At 54.1% G+C, this 5398-nt stretch overlaps 1 protein-coding gene across 1 annotated transcript in view; it reads right to left on the bottom strand.

Annotated features, from left to right (window-relative positions):
- SHANK3 (SH3 and multiple ankyrin repeat domains 3) overlaps window positions 1-5398 on the bottom strand; it is an 83508-nt gene that overhangs the window by 47454 nt on the left and 30656 nt on the right. The window lies entirely within an intron of this gene.

Below are 5398 nucleotides of genomic sequence, written 5' to 3'. Positions count from 1 at the left end.
CGTAGGTCTGGGGGTTCAGCTGGGGCGCGCAGCCGAGCCCCGGAGGACCCCGAAAACCTGTGCCCGAGGCGGGAGTCGTGGAGTGGGGGCGGGGTGCCGGGCGGCGTAGGTCTGGGGGTTCAGCTGGGGGCGCGCAGCCCTTCCGCGGGGCGAGCCCCGGCGGACCCCGAAACCTGTGCCTGAGGCGGGGGTCCTGGAGTGGGGGAGGGGGCCGCGTCGGGGCGCGAGGACCAGAGCCGGGGCGGGAAGGGGAGAGAAAAAGGAGAATTAATTTCCGGGGGTGGCGGCCTGTGCCCCCACTCTGCCGACCCCCACCCCCTCCAGGCCCGGGACGGCGCGCGGGGATCCCCGGGCCGGGGCGGGGGCGGGGGCTTCCGTGCCTCTCGCAAGGACCCTCGGAATTAAGCCTTTGTACCACGCCGAGCTCGGCAAGGCTTCCCCCGCTATAGCCGAGTTCGGGGAGTTCGCTCCGGACGCCCAGGCCCGGCCTCCCCTCGTCTGTCCCCCCCAGGGCCACCCAGATCCAGCGCCTGTCGCCCCCCTCCCCGTCACCTTAGCGACGACGGGATGGGGGCGCGACCTACGAGTAAGGGCTTAGGGGAGGGGGCGCTACTAGTCCCCACCTGCGATGGGGAAGTGAATTTTAGTTTTACGCGTTGTCGTGGCAACGCGGGAGGGGGTGATGTGTGGGCGGAGGAGGGGGAGCGCAGTGAAGAAACTAGCTCAGGCGCCGCCGCCCCTTTGGAGCGCACTAGGCACCTCCAACCCTGATAAACCGCCTCCGGAACGACCCCAGCACTGGGGACCGCTGCACCCCGCGGGCCCCCGAGGGCGAAGAGCGGCCCCTCAGCGGTAGGATAGCCCTGATCCGTGAGAACCAGCTCCTGCACCCCACAGAACCACCCCAATTCGCTTGACTCCCCCCACACACACTCCAAAGAACAGCCCCTGACCCCAAGAGAGAAACCCTGGCCGCCTCACATAACAACCCAGCGTGGGACACCCTGGCGGCAAATCCCTAACAAAACAACCCGTGAGCTTCCCAGGAATTACCCTGAACCCACCCCTACACACGCAGAAGCCCCTGATCTGTGTCCCTGAAGCCACCTGGCATCCCTGAAACACTTGGACCCCACCCAGAACAGCCCCCACTCCACCAAAGGCCCCTACCCGTCAGGAGAGCTCTGGAGCAGCCGCTGGCCAAGCCCAGAGCGAACGCCCTTCCCAGGATGGCCGGGACCCCAGCTCATGCCCACACCCACCACCTCCTCAGACAGGCTCTCGGCCTCCTCGGAGTTCCACTAACCCCTCAGCCTGGCTCCTGGTGGTCTGGATCCAAGGTATCCCTCCTGCTTTCTCCCCAGGCCTGGGCGGACCCTCCCTGACCAGAAAGTGGGCGACCAGGGCGGGCGTCGTGACCTCCCGGCCCCCTCCCAGGCTCCTCCCAAGGCCACTGACTAAGGGCCCGCCCGGGTAGGGGGTCTCCTGGGACCAGGGCAGGATGGGGCTGACTGAGGCCCCCTTATCTGCAGGAAGCAGCTTGGGGAGCACTGAGATTGAATTTCCTGTGGTCCAGCCCTAGGCTGAGGAAATGCTTGCTTCCCGGCCCCTCTCTCGTCTCCACTGTCTTCCTGCCTCGCCTCTCTGCCCTCCCCAGTCACCCTTGCCCATCCCGCAGCAGCCCCCCCCAGCTCAGACCTGCCTCACAGACCCCACCAGCCACTCCCACCCCAACCTCCACCTGCCGTCCCTCCCAGCCTCCTGCTTGTTGTCCCAGTGTGGTCCCTGGAGCCCTTGACTGCTGGTGGGGCTGGAAAGGGGTGGGAGAGGCACAGCCACACCCCTCCTCTCTGATCAGAGCCACAGACCAGCCCTCCAACCTCTGAGCAAATCTTCCATGGCCTCAGTAGACTCAGCCAGGCCACAGCCCTGATCTCTCAGCCACACCCACAGGAGCACCCCTGCCTCCCTCTTTTCCTGTGAGCCCAGGACCCCACTCTGTTCCTGGTTATGGCTGTAAGCGTTTCTGGGGAAACCCACATCTTTGAGACCTGAGGTCTCTGGGCCTGGCACTGCCCAGGCCCCACCCCAGCAAGTTGTGCTTCTGGCCTGAGCCCAGCAGGATCAAAGGAGGAAGCAGGGGAAAGGGGTGTCTGCACCCCTTTTTTCCTGGAGAATAAAGAGCCCATCCTGACACTTCCCGGGGCAGGGCCTGGCCTGGCCCTCCCAACCATCCTTCCGGGCAGGCCACCCTTTGCCGGGTTGTCCCCATCTCTGCTACCCTGACCCCACCACCCTTCGGCCCTCCCTCTCCTTCCCATCTGGGCCAAGATTCCAGAAAGAACTGTGCCTCTGGCCTCTCAGCCTCTTCTCACACCCTTGCACGCACACACACTCACACACATACAGGCCTTATCTGATCTGCAGGCTCATGTGGGCAAGTACCCAAACCAGTGCCTGGTATGAGGCAGACCCCACCCCTGGGGCCCCTGCCCACTTTCCCTGCCACCACAAAGGATTTCCCGCTGCCTATGGCTCTTCTCACCTGGCATTTAACCCTGCTGGTGAGGGTCCTTCCTCAACACACCTAGCTCCCTGAGCCCCACCGCTCGGCCCTCCTAGTCTCACCTCATCAGCTGTGGCCTGTCTCCTGGCGGTCACTCGCCTCACTCCACATAGTTCAGGGGTCTCATCCTCACCCCACTGCCCCTCCTCTTTCACCTGCATCCCAACCCCCACTCCCTCTCACAAATAGCCCATGGTGGCCAGGCCCCAGAGCCCTTGAAACAGATCCCAAGAGGCCATCATCTCTGCTGACCTGCCCTGGTCTCTGTGATAGCTCACAGGTAGAGGGTCCCTGCCTGCTCTCCCTCTACTCTCAGTCCCTGAGTGAGCCCCTCACCTGTTATGACCCACCCACCCCTTATCTGACCTACTTCTCTGGTCCCATTACACCACTACCTTCTAACCTGTGTAGGCCCTGGTCTGTGGTCACTTGCACAGCCTGTGGACAGAATCTTTGCCTGTCCACGGAGCTGTCCATTCATCTGCAACCTTGTCCATGCAGATGTAAATGCTCAGTGGGTACTTGAGACCTGTACCACGCTCCAGGTCAGCCTTCTCCCAAACTCCTGAGCAGTTGTGTGAGGCAGGAATCCCTCTCGAGAGGTGACCAAGACTCTTGTAAACTCTTTGTACTAGTGTTTCCAGGTCGATTTCCTTGTCGTTTCTAGTTCTGTCCCTCCAAAATCAACTTTTCATTGTGTTGGTTCTCTGGACTCTTTGTTGCTGTTCTTTCTGTACTTTACTTCTTTCCACTATTGAAAGATTTTGTTTTGGGTCTTTTGCTAATTTCTTGACTTGAGTATGTAGTTCATTGAGTTTTAAGTCTTCTGGTAAGAGCATTGAAGACTATAAATTTTCAAGTTGCTTCAGCTTTTTCAAGTTTTGATTTGCATCTTTCACTTCATGATCTGATTTTCTAATACCAATTTAATTTTTCCTTCAACTTGTAGATTACTGAACAGTTGTTGTTAGGTGCCATCAAGTTGGCTGTGACTCATAGTGACCCTATCTACAGCACAATGAAACACTGCCCGGTCCTGTGCCAGCCTCACAATCGTTGCTATACCTAAACCCATCGTGGCAGCCACTGTGTCAATCCTTCTCATTGAGGGCCTTCTCCTTTTTCGTTGACCCTCCATTTTCACCAAGCATTTCCAGGGAATGGTCCCTTCTGACAACATGACCAAAGTAGCTCAGACGAAGTCTGGCCATTCTCACTTCCAACGAGCGTTCTGGCTGCACTTCTTCCAGGACAGATTCGTTAGTTTTCTGCTACCCCATGGCACTTTCAGTATTCTTCACCAGTGCCACAACTCAAAAGCATCAACTCTTCTTTGGTCTTCATTATTCATTCTCCAGCTCTCACATGTATATGAGGTTATTGAAATGCCATGGCTTGAGTTAGGTACACCTTAGTCTTCAAGGAGACATCTTTGCCCTTCAGCACTTGAAAGAGCTCTTTTGAAGCAGATTTTCCCAGTGCAATATATCATCTGAAGTCTTGACTGCTGCTTTCATTGGTGTTGATTGTGGAACCAAGTAATATGAAGTCTTTGACAACTTCAATCTTTTCTCTATTCATAGTAATGCTACTTAATTGGTCTGGTTGTAAGGATTTTCATTTTATTTATGTTGAGATGTAATCCATACTGCAGACTGTAATCTTTAATCCTCATCAGTAAATGCTTCAAGTCATCCTCACTTTTAGCAAGAAAAGTTGTGTTGTCTGCATACCGCAGGTTATTAATGATTCTTCCTCCAATCCTGATGCCACGCTCTTCTTCATATAGTCCAGCTTCTCAGATTATTTGCTCAGCATACAGACTGAATAAGTATGGTGAAAGGATACAACCCTGACACACTCCCTTCTTGATTTTAAAGCAGGCAGTATCACCTTGTTCTGTTCAAATGACAGTCTCCTGGTCTATGTACAGGTTCCTCCTGAGCACAATTAAGTGTTCTGGAATTCCCATTCTTCTCAATGTTATCCATAATTTGTTATGACCCACACAATCAAATTCTTTAGCATAGTACAACACAAGTAAACATCTTTCTGGTATTCTTTACTTTGAGCCAAGGTCCATCTAACATCAGCAATGATATCCTCTTGTTCCACGTCCTCTTCAGAATCCATCTTGCGTTTCTGGAAGTTCTCTTCAAATACACTGCTGCAAGCATTTTTGAATAATCTTCAGCAAGATTTTACTAGCATGTGGTATTAATGATATTGTTTGATAATTTCCACATTCTGTGGGATCACCTTTCTTTGGAATGGGTACAAATATGGATCTCTTCCAGTCAGTTGGTTAGGTAGCTGTCCTCCAGATCTCTTGGCCTAAATGAGTGAATGCCTCCAGTGTTGCATCCATTTGTTGAAACATCTCAATGGGTATCCTGTCAACTCCTGGAGCCTTGCTCTTCTCCAGTTGCTTCAGTGCAACTTCGACTTCTTCCTTCAATACCGTTGGTTTTTGATCATATGTCACCTCCTGAAATGGATAAACAATGACCAATTCTTATTTTTTATTTTTTATTGTGACTTGGGTGAAAGTTTACAGAGCAAATTCACTTTCCATACAGCAGCTCACATACATTTTGTCTCATGGCATTGACTGCAATTTCCCACAATGCAACAGCTCCCTTCTCACTTCCTCCCCATAGTTACCTCTTACCTGTGACCTTCCCTGCTGTGTACTCCTGCCCCCCAAGCTATCTCTCTGTGCACCTACAGCCCTTCTATTCTCCCATGATTGATCTCTCCAAGGAGTGTATCTATCTAATGTAAATGTTCAGCTCATATGCCCATCTTTTGTTTGGCTGGAAACCACAGGAG

This window comes from Orycteropus afer, unplaced genomic scaffold (assembly GCF_000298275.1).
Source record: "Orycteropus afer afer isolate SDZICR_OR568_19922 unplaced genomic scaffold, OryAfe1.0 scaffold00471, whole genome shotgun sequence".
In the NCBI taxonomy this organism is placed as follows: Eukaryota; Metazoa; Chordata; class Mammalia; order Tubulidentata; family Orycteropodidae; genus Orycteropus; species Orycteropus afer.
Note: the sequence above shows the minus strand (reverse complement) of the source record. Positions and strands in the feature narration are given on the sequence as shown.